The 15,379-nt window shown below is 38.7% G+C and overlaps 2 long non-coding RNA genes across 4 annotated transcripts; one reads left to right on the forward strand and one right to left on the reverse strand.

Annotated features, from left to right (window-relative positions):
• Window positions 1-5,834: 5,834 nt before the first annotated feature.
• Window positions 5,835-9,006, reverse strand: LOC121904637. Of its 3 annotated transcripts, none has more exons than XR_006098267.1 (4): window positions 8,949-9,006; window positions 6,781-6,931; window positions 6,418-6,510; window positions 5,835-6,250 (listed from the first exon to the last, which is right to left on the reverse strand). It is a non-coding gene; the product is annotated as an uncharacterized LOC121904637 (long non-coding RNA). The 3 variants fall into 3 exon arrangements; XR_006098266.1 differs by lacking the exon at window positions 8,949-9,006 and adding an exon at window positions 8,704-8,839; XR_006098265.1 differs by lacking the exon at window positions 8,949-9,006 and adding an exon at window positions 8,246-8,690.
• A 105-nt stretch (window positions 9,007-9,111) lies between these two features.
• LOC121904640 lies at window positions 9,112-10,881 on the forward strand. The gene is made up of 3 exons (XR_006098271.1): window positions 9,112-9,200; window positions 9,366-9,437; window positions 9,574-10,881. It is a non-coding gene; the product is annotated as an uncharacterized LOC121904640 (long non-coding RNA).
• Window positions 10,882-15,379: the final 4,498 nt, after the last annotated feature.

A 15,379-nucleotide genomic window follows, 5' to 3' on the forward strand; every position in this document is an offset into this window, starting at 1 on the left:
TGCTGGTGTTCTAAAAAATCTTATAATATTCTTCCACCCATGTTCTCTCCAAGATAAAGAACAGGTTGTTCTCCATTGCTGTTCATTTATCTCTTCCCATTCATCCACTGATATAACAATATTTGCATCCCTCTCCCACCTCTCTTTTATATACACTGTGTCTGTTCCCTTTAAGTCCTCCACTCCCTTATATAGTCTTGAAATAAGCTTCGTTCCCAATTTTGATTCATATATTGCAGTAAACATCTCAATAATTTCTGTCCTCCTCCTGTTTATGAGCCCCCTCATTGTTTGCTCTAGATAGTTCCGTAATTGCAAATACCTATATTGATCCGAATTGGTTAGGTGATATTGGTCTTTTATCTCCTGAAAACTTTTAATTTTCTTCTTACTTAAGAGCTCCAAGAATATTGTAGGTCCCCTTTCCCAATTTTTAAAACTCTTATCTATTCTATTTGGCATGAATTCAGAATCAAACCCAATCCATTTTAATAATCTACTTTGAGTGATTAAATTGAACCAGATCTTCAGTGATATATCCAACCATGGGTTTGCCCCTTCTCTAATGTGCTTTCTCAGGGTATTGTCCCCTATTATAGCCTGTATTGGGACCCCATCTGTTGTGCCGGCCTCTATCTCTTTCCATCTCGCTGAGTAGTAAGGATTGTATATATTCAACAATGTTTTTATTTGTGCAGCTTGGTAGTAGCTCTTCAGGCGTGGAAGTCCTAACCCTCCTTTGTTTTTGGGTAACTGCAGCGTTCTGTACCTGATCCTCGGTCTTTTCCCCTCCCAAATGTATCTAGAGATCGTTTTATTCCATTCCCTAAATTCATCTTCTTTTAACTCCACTGGTAGACTCTGGAGCAGGTACAAAATCCTCAGCAGTACGTTAATTTTTCAGATTCCACCTGTTAATATCTGATTTAATTCTACTGAGCAATGGATCGTAGTTGATGGACTTCAATTGTCCTAAGTCTTGAAGTAGATTAACTCCCAAATATTTTAATGATTTTGATTCCCAATTAATTTTGTAATTGTCCCTAATCGCTTGGCCTGGTCTATAGTTGAAAGGAATAACCTGAGTTTTTTGTATATTTATTTTATAGCCTGATAAATGACCATAATCTGTGAGGGTTGTCATAAGTGCAGGGAAGGACGTATCTGGGCTTGTTAAATACATTAGTATGTCATCTGCAAATAGAGCTATCTTTTGTACCCCTCCCCCTATATCTACACCTGTAATATTTTCATTGTGTTTTATCCAATTGCTTAGAGGTTCCAAAAATATAGCAAAGAGAAGAGGACTCGCTGAGCAACCTTAACGACAGCCTCGTTCTAGTGTGAAAAACTTTGAAAGACTCCCATTGATCCTGATCCTAGCTGTTGGTTTATTATACAGGGCCTTTATGACTTTAATAAATGTCTTATGAAAATTGAACCGCTCCAGCACTTTATATAGGAGGTCCCACCCCACCAAATCAAAAGCTTTTTCCACATCTATTCCCACCACTACCGTCTCTATTTTATTTTTGATTACATGTTGCATAACATGTAGGGTGCGCCTGATATTGTCTTGCGTCTGTCTTTGTTTTATGAATCCCGTCAGGTCTAAATGTATTACTTCTGGCAGAATTTTTTCTAGTCGTCGGGCTAAAATGGCTGTAAACAATCTATAATCTTGGTTGAGGACGCTAATAGGCCTATAACTGGAGCATTCCTGCTCATCCTTTCCCTCCTTCAGAATTACAGAGATGATGGCTTCTCTCCATGAGTGAGGAATTTCCCCCTTCCTTCAACACCCAGTTAAATGCTTTCCGCAGAAGTGGGATTAATGTTACCTTAAATATTCTGTACCATTCTGCTGTATATATCCGTCTGCACCCGGGGACTTGTTGGCCTCAAGATTTGAGATTGCTTTATTAACTTCCTCTTCTGTAATTTCAGCAGTTAAAGCCTCATTCTGTTCTTCTGTTACATTTGGTAAATTTAAGTTCTCCAAAAATTGATCCATCTGGGTTTTATCGCTAGCTTTCAGTAGAGCATATAAGTTTTTATAATAAGTTTCAAAGCATTTTTGTATTTCCTCTGTTTTGTCCACTGTTGATCTTGTATGCGGATCTTTATTTCCTGATATATGTCCTCTTCCAATATATCTTTATGTTCTCTTTCTAGCCTTTTTAGATCTGATTTTAATGTGTCAAGTTGTAGCTGTCTCATCTTTTTTAAATATGCTGATTTGGCTATTAGCTTCCCTCTCATCACGGCCTTACACGCATCCCACAGTACAGACGGAGACACCTCACCATTGTCATTATCCTCTATATATGTCTGAAGTTCCTTCACTATTTCTTCCTTTGTGTGTCCTCTTAACATGTTTGAGTTTAATCTTCAGATTGTTGTTTTTTTCTCGCTCGCCAGACGTAGTGTTAAGTAAAGAGGGCTATGGTCTGATAGATCCCTTACTCCTATATCACATTTTTCTACCCTATGCCTATCTTTATTATACATCAGGAAATAATCAATCCTTGTTTATATGTTGTGTGGTGATGAATAGTAAGTGTAATCCTTACTTGTGGGATTCAGATCCCTCCAAATGTCTACAATTCCCAGTTCAGACATCATCATCTTAATTTTTTTACTGATTGCACTTTTTTGTATCCCACCTCCTGAGGCATCAGCTGTGGGTTTAGTCTCTGGTTCAAATCGCCTCCAGCAATCAAAATACCCTCTGCCTCTAGTGTCATCAATTCAAACATCTGTCTATAAAACTTCCAATCCGAGCCTGGTGGGGCATAGATGTTAAAAAAAAGTTACCACCTCCCCCTCAAGTTTCCCCTTAACCATGATGTATCTACCCTCTTTGTCCCCTGTCACATATCTTTTCAAATTAGATATTCCCTGAAACTCACCGGGAGTTTTGCTGGGAAAGGTGTCTGAAAACGTATTTTCTTTTCTCTCAGTACCTTTTTTGCCTCCGTGTATTCCTTGCGTTTTCTCAGGACCTCTGGTGCATAGTCGTGGTCTAGAAACACCTTCCTCCCCTCATATATGACACCCTTTTTCTGCCACGCAATCTTGATAAGTTCTTCCTTACTGCGGAAACTTTGCAACTTCATCACAATGGATCTTGGAGATTGGGAGACTAAAGCCCGATGGGCTCTTTCAATCTTTAACTCAAGTGATGGGGGTAAATCCAGCTTCTCCCTAAGGAGGTTTTCGATGAAGGTGATCATTAATTGAGCATTATTCTCCGCACCTTCCTTCACCCCATGGATGCGGACATTTTCCCTCCTCTCTCGGCCCTCCAAGTCCGTCATTCTGGTCTCAACCCGCCTCTGCAGCTCTGCCAATTCATAAAACCCATTCATAAAACGAGGCACACAGCTTACTACGCTAGAGCTGATCTCCAACGTCACGCCAACCCTGGGTCAACAAAGATTAAACGAGCCCCCATATGTCACAGCCCGGCTCATAGGCTGCTACAAACATGGGGGACCAGACGAGTTTGCAACTAAGGATAAGTGTTTTATTTTACAAAATAATAAATGAGAACGGAAAAAATGTGGAAGTCAGTAATCAGTAGTGTAGGCATGTGTGGATGTGTGTGGGTGTGCACTCAAAAAAAAAACTCATTGGATGAACTCAATTAAATTGTGGGCAGAATTTCCATCCAATAAATATATGTAGCCCCAACTCAAACCAAGTACATTTATGCATTATAATGTATTTGAGTTTGTCCAACTTGCTTTTCTCCTGTTGGTTCAACTCAAACTAAAAACATCTATGTAATATATTTTAATCCAGTTAGTTCTACTCATTTGTGTCAAATAGAGCTTAAATAAAATTACAAATTAAAAACTACATTAAAGTAGTTAAAATGGTTTGTGTTTGTTCAACCTAAAAAATGTATAACTAATTGGAAATAAAATGAGTGAAATTAACCCCTCACCCCTTAGGAAACACATGAGACTATACCTGTTGAGGTGCTTTTATTTAAAAGCAATAAAAACTGAACAGGACAACAAGTTTAGACAACTGCTCCAGGCAGCAAAATATCAGGGGGATCAATTACAGAATACCCCACTCCCACTGGCTCACTGTCCAACCTATACCACATCTCCAAATGAAAGAGGGTGTGTTCTTTTAAGACTTAAGAAATTCTCAAAGTTGTTAATCCAAACAAAAGATTTACAATGCCACTGAATCATCTGAAAAATATCATTGCCACAAAACTGGCTGTTATACTTTACTCATGAAACTTTTACACTTTCAAAGATTGGTGGTTTTTACTTGACAATGACAATTATCAACCATTCAGACCAGGTTTGGTTCAGTGCAGACTCTTGTTCAGTACAAACTCAGTTCAGTGCAGACCAGGTTTGGCTAAGTTCAGACCAGGGGTTCGTTTCACAAAGCAGGTTCAACAAACTCTGAGTCTAATCCTGAACTCTGAGATATGAAACTCTGAGTTTCTGGTTCCAGAACAGCTGATTTGTGTCGTTTTAATCAACTCGGAGTAGTTTCACCTGGAGTTAAGCGCGTGCACCACTACTATAAAAAGCCAGCACCAATGGAGCCCCAATTCAACGAGTCACCATGGCAACGGGGAAGAGGAGGGCTGCGTTTTTCGCCCCACTAGAACTAGAAATCTTGCATGGGAGAACATTGCTGCTCGGGTCAATGCGTAAGTTTAAATGTAGTTCTTTGCAATCACAATAATATTACAGGGGAAAACTGCTTGAATGGTCGCCTATTAATTTATTTCATTTAGGTGCGATCACGCGGGGGAGAAGTGCACTTGGCAGCAGTTTAGGATGAAATATAAAAACATTGTTCAAACAAGTAAAACCTCAGCATAATCTCATGGGGGTACCTCATTTTGATCATGTTTTACATTGTAAAGTAAATATTAAGTGGATGTTTGACTGAGCAGTTGTTTTATCCCCAACATAATGCTGGTTTCACACGCATAAATGTCTTCTCATCTATATCAGGTTCTGTAATATAATTAAGCCTATTTAAACTGACACAGACTTCTACTCAGCCAACAGAAAGAAGGCAGATGCCCGTAAAACGGGTGGTGGCCCAGCACCGCCACCTCTAACGGAGGCAGACAAGCTGGCCCTAAGCCAGAATTTAGGAAGGCCAGTGGCTGGCTCCGACATTGTACAAAAAACTTCCGTTTGCAAAGAAACGCAGTGCAACACACAGTATCTGCTGGGATGTGAGAGCATGACTACAATTGGTAATGTTGCAAATGTAAGGACGGATTAGGTTGTGTATGTAGATGATGGACTGTGACGTGAAACGGTACCGCTCAAAAAGATAATTGTCTGGAAATGCTAGAACATCTATGCGCGGTCTGATAACCATCTCTCAACGAATATTTAATTCTCTGCGCAGTAATGCTGCACCTTCATCCACGGGATCGTTATCAAAAGGACATGCCATGTTAGTGAAAAAAGTCGCCACCTACTTTGCCTAATGGACTTCTAATATACTGACTCTGATTTTTTTAATGATTTTTTTAAATGACAGACGGCAGAACTAGGCTACGCCAAAACTCACCTGCTGACTGAATGAATGAGGAAATCAAATGGAGTGTGTGGCTCTGAAAGAGGGCGGAGACTGAGAGAAACTCGAGGTTCATTGAGAAAAACCTGGTCCCGACCAGGTTAGGTTCATAGTCTGTTACTACGGTAACTGACCGAGAGCTTAAGTTACTTCTCTCTCTGAAACAGGCTAGAGTTACCCCTCTTTCTCTGGTTTGAGTTACCTCCCTTTTTGAAACGGAAAACTCAGTTTCCCTCATTTCAGGGTTAACAGACCGAGTTTTCACTAAACCTGCTTTGTGAAACGGACCCCAGGTTCAGTTCAGATAAAAACAAAAACAAAACAACAATAAATTCCCAGTCCCACTGTCATTTGTCACCTGTGTCTCCTTTTACATGAACAGCTTGATTTTCAGTTGCTGTATTTTGGTGTTAACCTTGTGTCCATTCAGATTCATAAGGATTTTCTGCACAAACTCAAATGTGTATTTCAGGTTGTCTGGGTAACCGAGAACTAGAGCATAGATTAGCCCAAACAGTAAGATGAAAGCCAGTATGACATTTTCCACAATGGAGAGGACTTTCACACCTTCAATGACAACCCCCACGTCGTCAGGCTCACCAAACTCATTTCTTCAGAACGTGTAAATGCCCATAACTGTAGTGTCATTCTCAGCATCCTCAGCAACAGAGGGCTAAAAACCAGAAAAACACAACATTCATGTTACATACAATGCTTAACATCACTAATAGATATCTACACATTCATTAATATTGTAGCTCATCCTATTCCATAATAGTGTGCTACTGAGGGAAGTAACTGTGAACACTGCTCTGCACTACACAGAAAACACAAACTTACAAGGTACTCCTTGAAGAGAGAGTTTGGATCCCCACTGAGGTAGACAACAAGGCTTTTGAGGATACACTCCCTCCTGATGTTGATGTCGTCACACTAAAACACAGGCCATAAAGCAAGAGAATATTTAGTCCGGTATGGGTGCAATGGGGGAACAGGGAGTAAAACAGGTTGTGGAAGTGCAGTGTTTTTGGTGTGTGTAGCACATGATTGCAGTATTGTTGTATACTTGTTCAAATAAGGACAATTAAGTTTGTATCATAATATTGATCAAATATGTTTAAATGAACATCTATCTACATACAATAAAATCTTAAAATATCCTCCCAAATAAAGCTGAAGGATAACCATTGCATTTTCACTAACCGCATCTTTTATTGCCAGGATGTTCTTTATCTTCTGTCCCTTCACTCCTCTGTTTTGGAATATTTAGAGAAGCTTCTGAGAAGTGGTCCAGCTGGGCCAGGAACTTCGATTGCAACGGCTTTGTGGTGATCCTCAAGAACTCATCATTCACCTTGAAAAAAACAGGACAAAAAAGCCATTTATTTATTGTTTGTTATTACTCTCATTTAAAGTTGCGGGGCTATAACAAATATGAGTTACAAATTTACATCATTAATTACCATGGATAAATAAAAACAGTCAACAACAGGGGTAGAAGTAAATAATGAATCAACTCACATTTCTGTAATTTAGTCATTGTGTAGATTACTTCTACTCTGGAGAGTCGTGGTAAGAATACAGATACTGAAATATTTTTAATTATAAATAAAGCTGATGGTACTAATGCAAAAGTACTTAGAGTACTCTGTACTAGATACTTTTTAAGTCTTGATGTTTAATGCTTTATTTTCCTGTTCAACTTAGCTCAGTGGTCATGGTCACCTTGTCAAACCTGAGTGTGTTGCCACCTGTACAATATGGTTTCATTTGACTTGTGTGTGATCAAACAGCCTTACTGGCGATGAAAATGTAAATATTTTAGATTTTATTAACATGTAATCATTATTCAGTTATGAATTTAAAATGAATGCATACTTAAAGCTGGGGTAGACAACTTTTTGTTTAAAAAAACAGTTTTAATACTGTTTTATGAATAAATCATACATATTTTATGATCATTTCAAACTTGTAAAACTGGAACTTAAAAATGTTTTATCTGCATATTTTACATGATCTTTTCAAAGCCCACCTGCAGGGCCTTCAGGGCTTCACTTCAATAATCACTGCTCTACAGGATTGTTTCATGTTAAAATTGCATTTAAACACTGGCCAATGTACGCATAAAAACAATAACATTATGAGTAACTATCATTTGTAAAGCAATTCTGAAGCTACATGTAAGATCAAATCATGAAAGCATGTCAACCAAATTTTACTCTTTTGTTCTGTTTCTTTTTAGATAAATGTTATATCAAGTACATTAGGAATATTATTAACAATAATCATGGGGTTGGTCAGTATTAAAATCACTATTATTTAGATGAGTATATTTTGACTTTGCAAACACGATGCATTTATTGACCTTTTTTTGGAAAATAAACTTGACGTATTGAAGTCTTTTAAAACAAAAAAACAAATCAAGATATAGGTTCTAATATACAAACAGGAAATACTAAAGACAAATACACAAGATCAAATTAGTGCACAGCTACACAGAGCCGCACACAGGGATATGCAGGCACGCAGGCGCGCGCGCGCAGTTAACCGCTCGGGCTAAGCCTGCCTTAGCTTGCTTGCTAGCTAACAGGTGCTCGGATTAGCCGTTAGCTTTTAACCAGACGCGGTCTGGTTCTAATTTAAAAATCCGACTTTCTTCACCGCTTACCTTTTCAAAGCTCAACGAACAAGATAACGGCTGTATGTGACGAATTCAGAAGCATCTGTTAACTAGAGTTTGTATAACTGGTGTTGCGACACCGGCAAACCGGACACTGAGCTGATCGCTACTGTGCTTTGCCTCTCAGTGTCCGTCTCGTCTTCTGAACCCCGACACTGTGTGCATGCGCTCACAACGTTCACGACATTCAATCCGGTACACGATAGGAGCACATGAAAACAATGTTATGTCTGTGCTTGCCCACCACTTTAGTTAGTAATGTTAGCTGAAAACTCAAATGAGGCTTCTGTAGCCACCACCGGCCAACTCCGACCTAAAAATAAACCAAGTGAAATTTCTTCTCTACTGTATCACGACAAGTGCACACATGTCCATCTATGTCACGCACATTATTTCACTGGAATCTATAAGGCCCAATGAATAAACAAAAAAGACCGAACACTTACCCAGAAAAACGCCACTCTTGCGGTCTTAAGCAGAGGCTGGAAATGGCGGACGCTCACTGCTTGGCAACGTCAGGGAGAGTGAATTCCCGCGCGTGCTTACGTAGTTCAACTTGTTCATTTTGGGTTGAAGTGTGGCACAGGGGACTCAATTAACTGATTTTAGGTTACATTTTTTTTAAAAACATATTTGATTTTTGTTGGATTTAATATATTTTCATTTGGCAAACAATATAGTAATGTGTCACCTCTAAGAGGGGCTTGAATCATTTTTGAGTGTGTGGCAGCAAACAGAAAACGATGAAGATGATGAAGAAAGAGGAGAGTTCTGTGGAAGGCCAAGCTTTATACTCGAGACCACACCGGGCCCAGGTGTGGCTCATGATGGTGATGACGAACCTCCGCCCTGCCCCGGATCCTGCAAGACAAAATGAAACCAGGAAACGGAACACAAGAGCACCTAGTGGAGCGAAGGGGTCGTCACAAGAGCATAAAACCAGGTAAAGAGAAACAAGCACGCACACACACAGACATACTGTCTATTTAAAGTACATACACACACAAGTTTTCTTCATTTGTAAAATATCAAAGATTCACACAAAAATGCCACATTATGATTGTACTGAAAATGTTTTAATATTAACAGTTTTTCTTTACATCCACAGGCATGACTCATTGTCAGGACGGCATTGATAAAACATGGCATCCTGTAGGATCTTCATGGAGAAACAGGAAATGTATGGACTGTGATTGCGGTGGATGTTGCGCTGCATAAGTTCTCAGATCACAACATTACAGTGTTTACATGAGAAGAAAAGTATTTCTGTATCTACATATTCTATTGTTAATTGTGTGTTTACTGTATATTTGCAGGTATTCCACCCCCAGACAGCTGTGTGTCAGTGTTTGACCCAGTAGCATGTGTGTACATAGTGCACAAGAAGGACGACCCCACCGTAGAGTGTCCAATTTATGCTGCAGTAGGGAAATGATGGAGTATGAATGTATTTTCTTTTATTGTTGTTGTTGAACTGTGGAGAGAGAGAAGCAGATGTGCTCCCTCACTGGCTTCTCACAACAATGAAATGTTTGTTTAAATGCATGATCAAGAGCTGAATTATTGAAAATAACATACTTCTACAAATCACATTTCAGATAAACAAATCATACATTTCTTTATTATTTATTATTATTCAAAGTTCAGTTTATTTGTCCAGAGAAGTACTACTCAGACTGTGAAAACAGTCGTATGATTTTTTCTGTGGCTCTGGAGGAAGCTTTCCAAAGTTTGATTTGATAAAACGATCCTGATGATGTAATCATCTCAGCTTGGACTTGAGATGTAAATTTTTTGACAGAACGCAAACTTGAGGTGTGTGGTTTGAAAGATTTGGGCATTTAGGAGGCAAGTTCTAGTGTTTTTGGGGATTTACCCACACTATCTTGGCTTCTGCTACTTCAGTGTTGACCATTCACTTTAAATCTGTTTAATCATTTTTATTGATGATAGCGCAATACTAAATTACTGGAGTACCCCTTTAAGTCGACTTGTATTTGTGTTTGCACACTAATTAAGGTACTGACAAGCCTGGTGCACTTCCTTGGGGCTTCACCCAAAGAAGTACATATAAGGTGGAAATTTGTCACCTTATATGGACTTCATCTAAACTGTGCCTTCTCTGGGTCATAATTACTATGGCTGCTGGATGGCGTCTGTCACTCAAACGTGATTATAGGTCGTTTTTGGCAATTGACACCCGAAGTGTTGTTTTTCTTAGGAGGTCAGGCTCAGAATTTGATTTATTAATTCATTCATTAATGCACTCATTCGTTATTCACTGGCACTTTTCTTACATAACTTAATTTGTCTTGAAAAAAGAGAACTTCTAAATTTCAAACAAAATAACCTCATTAATGTAGTTATCAGCTCTACAGTTTTGTTTGCACAGTAATTACAATAAATCAGACATTTGTGACTTGAGAAGACTGTTGACTAAAATAATAATAATTTTACACATTTAAAAGCTGTTTTGAACGTCACACTACTGATGAATTGTCTGAGAAAGTGTGAATACAATAACCTCATGCTGCTGGTGGTAAATAAACGGGACAAAGCATTTTATTGCCAATATACTGATAATCAGCAGAACCTTTTTGTTTGTTATTATCTTTGTTTGCTTGCTTATTGTACATACGTGCCAAATCTCAACATTGTATGTAGGCTGCTCTGTGTCCAAAAATATGTACTGTTTCCAGTCTGGGGAGGAGCTGGCCTTTATAGAGTGACACACAGCTGTTTTGACATCTTAGATGAATATATAGCTGAATTGTGAGGATGAAACAATACTCGTGGCTTTGAGTTAGGGATGCCTTCATCTCACGTGTTGCCGTTTCAACCCACAGGGACACAAGTAGAGATGAAATAGCAGGAGCCCAGTTTCCAAGGTCTAAAATATGATTTATTTAAAACTGTTGAGATCAACAAACTAACAAAATACATATTTATAAGACATCTCTAACAAACAGCATAATCGTGAATATTTCCCTCAGTGTGAGCATCAAATAACTGCAAATAGTGTTGCAACAAGCAGAGACATTAACATTTTTTAAATACATAGGCCTACTTTTGTCTTTTTTGAGGATTCTTTATTATTATATTGTCAAATATCTCTATAAGAAAATGATGTACTAGCAACACATTAAAATCACGCACACTGCACAAAACATTATTACCGTTTTTCCAACAAAGACACTGTCATAAACTCTTTGAAGATTAAGCGAATTTCCTCATTTTTAATCAATAATTTGTTTAGAAACAAACTGGAGCAAATTCAAGAAACTACAATCAGCAGAATGGGATTAAATCTGCTATCAGGACATTTGGGGTTTTTACAGCTATAATCCAACTCAAAACACAACGTCTTCGGAGCTTTCATGCATCTGATGATCTCCAGCCAACAGGACACATACGAGTTAGATCCGCAGTCCGCAGTTTGGGAAATGCTCCGCAAAAGCGCAGTTATTACGCACGGAGATAATAAAAAGAATTATTAAGTAGAATTATGAGTCTTTGTAAATACATGTAATACATGTAAAAAAACAACAACAACAATAGAACAGTTTATTTAACTTTTGTTGTTCTAATTTTGATTATTACGGAGTCCCGAAAGGTGATATTTTCTTATCTTGTGAGCACATGATTAAAAATGTTAGGCTATCTATTATCTTCGGGGGGTCCTTAGATTTTTTTCTTACTACAGATGTGCATACGGAAATTCCGTAATTAGGCTACGGTGGCCGGACTGTTAGTATCTCCACAAACGCAAACACAAAATTAAAAAAAAACACAACGTCAAATGAATGTCGGTAGCCCCGCCCACTGCTACGTAGACTCATTCGTCCTTCTGTTGACGCAAGCAACCTTTATGACGTATCAAAGGCAGGCAACAAGCTGAGGGTCAACCTGAAATCACATTTCCTACCAACACAGTTATTAGACACAGGAGGATTATTAGTAATACTAATAATTTGACTCGCCTAAGACTTTACAAGCAAAAACAAGAATTTATTTGAAACAGCCATAATATTTTTCCAAACATTAAGAAGCTGACAAAATGGATCCTCATCAACAGACTATCACACCAGAGGCCTACGAGTGCCTCCTGCAAGCTCATTACAGCCTGCAACAACAAAATGACGTCTGCTCCAGAAACATCCAGACACTGTGTCAACATAATGATTCTCTGATGAAACACATTGAGAGTCTCTATCAAACTATTTCGTCCCTCAGCACAGAGAACACAGCACTCCGCAGAGACTATGAGGCACTTCGAACCAAGTTCACTGACTTTAAACAGAATAGTGACCCTAGTTTTACACCTGACAGGAAGCTGGAGAAGGAGGAAGAAAATGTTGTACTGAATTTCCACAGTGCACCAGTGACTGAAGATGCTGAGGACCAGAGCCAGAAAGGGAGCTTTCTGAGGGGGAAAAAGTTCTGGCAAGTGAAGGAGAAGGGGAGCTTGCAGCAGGACAAAAATGAAAAAGACAAGGACTTGAATGTCTGTGACATGGCTGTTAAATGCAAAGTGGAGAAGGAGGAGGCCATGGGAAGAGGCAAACAAGACTTTGGAATTAAATTGTTGAGGCTTCCTCCCTATCAAGAGGCAATAACAGGGTCTGAGGAGCAGTCTCTCTCTGCTATTCAGAACAGGGGAGAGAACTTCCTCAAGACCCGCACATTTTGGGAGGTGAAGGAGAAAGGGAGCTCGCAGATGGGTAAGACTGAAAAAGAGAAGGACTTGAATGTCTGTGATATGGCTGTTAGCTGCAAAGTGGAGGGGGAGGAGGCCATGGGAAGAGGCAAACAAAACTTTGGAAAGAAATTGTTGAGGCCTCCTTCCTATCATGAAGTAGTAACGGGGTCTGAGGAGCAGTCTCTCTCTGCTTTTCAGAGCAGGGGAGAGAACTTCCTCAAGACCCGCACGTTTTGGGAGTCAAAGCAGAAGGGGACTTCTTACCAGGATAAAGAACCACTGGAGCACATAAATAGACGAGTCCCAGAAGAGGACATGTGTGGACAGGAGCTCTCCATGAATGTCGTGAGCTTGACGGCAGAGGTGGAGAGCTCGGAGCAGGACAAAGGAGGTGTCAAAGAACATGAGAACTCCACTGATTTGTCTGACCGGTCCAAGGAGCAGGAGGAGGAGGCAGAGTACCAAGCGCTACTAAAAGAACTTGAAGACATTCGATTACAGGTTGCTACACACCAGGACTTGAATGAGTTAGCGAAGTCTAATGCCGAGGAGGAGGAAAACAAACTTAAACAGCTCCTGAAGGTGGAAAAAGACGAATTGGACTCTCTTACCGTGCGCAACAAGAACCTCATCAAGGACATTAATTCAGAGAGGGAAATGACAGGTGTCCTCAATGCAACATTTGAGGACTTAGAAGACCAGTGTGGGAAGCTGTTGCTCATGAACTTTTTGGAAAGAAACAAACATCAGAAAGAAATGAGGAGCAGAAGGGAGCCTGAGTTGTGGCAATGGGAAGCAAATAGGTGGGGGGACAGCTTGTAAGCCGGTAAACTGGAACACATCAATATTACTGATTATTTTACAAAAATTAAAAGGAGATTTTTAACAACTAAAAGCAGGAATTAGCAGATACACAAGTGATGTGTGTATCAGAATATTTTCACAGATTCAGGAGGAAAATGAGCCATTTACTGGAGAGGAGGTAAGACTATTTCTTAAACAGCCTATATTTTATTGCATGAGTACATTTTACGTTATGATAGCGTTCTAGTATTCTTACAATATTAATATATTTCATAGTGAGGAAAAAAAAGTAAGAATAAGGTAGTCTGATGATGTATGCTCTAATAAGTCCTCCAAATTGGACAGGCTGGTATATTCATACACATCTGTACATACCTACACACATACACAAGAAAAAACAAACAAATAAAAATAAATAGAGACAAACAAACTCACTGATTAACTCATTTATCTATGTTGAAAAGTCCTTTGGTCTTTATGTTTAACATTTTTTTGATTACATCTTTTACTCTTCAAACACTTCAAGTCTTGAAGGCTGAATCTCAAGATCTGCCTCCTTTCAAAAAAATAAATCCCTCAATATTGTTCAACTGTGAGCCTCATTTTTGATCCATTTATTTCATCGTTTCAAGTATTTGCAGTTCTGATTGTATAAGTTATTCTTTCCATTTCTAAAATACTGTTTATATCTAACTTCCAATAGTTAAATGAAGGTGGAGAAGGTTTTAACAAGCTCCTTGTTATCTGTGTAATAGCTGCAGTTCTAAGTATCCTGTATAGATTTCTGTCTCAAGAGTGAGTTCAGATGGTGATACTTGAGAAGACTTTCAACAACAATAATAATCTTACACATTTAACAGTTGTTTCAAATGTCAAACTACTGATGAATTGTCTCAGAAAGTGTGAATACAATAACCACATGCTATCATGCTATCATGCTATCGGTGGTAATAAAACAGGACAAAGTATTTTATTGCCAATATATTGATAATCAGCAGAACCTTTTTGTCTGTTGTTACCTTTGTTTGTTGGAGGTACTATTGTAGCATTTTGTTCAATTATTGTGTGAAATTCTTTTGAATTTGAGTTCAAAATGCTATATCACTGTACCTTATAATTATATAAAAGGTGTTTTTGAATAACTTAATTCTTGTTGTAACTGTAAGCACAATTGTATTATTATCACATGTATTTACTTAACTTACTTATCTTCTTTATTAAATTCTGTTGCGGTGTTTTGGAGCGGGGCATAATCAGGACCAGTCCTGGGAATCAAGGTGATGACATAGACCACATAGGACCAAATATTAAAGGAACTAAAGAGATATAATTTGTCTTGTTGATATGTCTCCAATATTTTGCCCCTCCCCCCCCCAACTTCTGTACATAGTGGTGATCACAACTTAAACTTAAAGAAATCATCTTTCAATATATTGCAGTCCAACGACACACTCTCTCTAAAAAACTGAGCACAATAAGCTTCACATGAGTAGCATTTATTGTAGTGTTGTTGCACAAGGATTCACAATATTGAGGGTCACTGAGTTCATATCCATAATCTGGTTTGGTGGATTAAAAACTGTCCACAGTCACTTATCACCACTAGGTGGCAGCACAAG

Source organism: Thunnus maccoyii, chromosome 9, assembly GCF_910596095.1.
Source record: "Thunnus maccoyii chromosome 9, fThuMac1.1, whole genome shotgun sequence".
Lineage (NCBI taxonomy): Eukaryota > Metazoa > Chordata > Actinopteri > Scombriformes > Scombridae > Thunnus > Thunnus maccoyii.